The sequence below is a fragment of the Penaeus monodon genome, chromosome 20, assembly GCF_015228065.2.
Source record: "Penaeus monodon isolate SGIC_2016 chromosome 20, NSTDA_Pmon_1, whole genome shotgun sequence".
Classification (NCBI taxonomy): Eukaryota; Metazoa; Arthropoda; class Malacostraca; order Decapoda; family Penaeidae; genus Penaeus; species Penaeus monodon.
The window spans coordinates 23,974,011-23,974,443 of NC_051405.1; the positions used below are offsets into that span (position 1 = coordinate 23,974,011).

General features: G+C 32.6%; 1 protein-coding gene across 2 annotated transcripts in view; it reads left to right on the forward strand.

Annotated features, from left to right (window-relative positions):
- Positions 1 to 433, forward strand: part of LOC119585719 (protein salvador homolog 1-like) — a gene marked incomplete in the record, with an annotated part of 15,849 nt that overhangs the window by 1,871 nt on the left and 13,545 nt on the right.

Here is a 433-nt window from a genome sequence, read left to right on the forward strand (position 1 = left end):
GAGGGGGGGAGAGGTAAGGGAGCTATGTTTCCTTTTATAAGAAATAATGATATGGAAATGTAGTCATGTCGGTTTAATTTGATAAAATTGTAAGACAAGAGTAAAGCCATTATCCAAGTATAATTTGTAGGAGGGAATTAAGATATTGTAAATAATTAGCTGTATTGATATCCAAACAATGTAGTAATATAGAGAAGAAAGAATTTTTAAAAATGTATGTATTCCCAGTATTATATAGCCAAGTTGTATGAATGCATGGGATAATATGAAGTGCGAAGGTTGATCCACTGATGTCTGTACTTGGTTATAAGATAACTTTGAGCCAAGGTGCTAGTACTGTCTGCATTCCATCTGGTAGTATCTCGTTTTTGGTAACTGATTTTTTCTATAGATATTCTAGTCTTTGCTTGTACATTTATATGGAAGATCATTC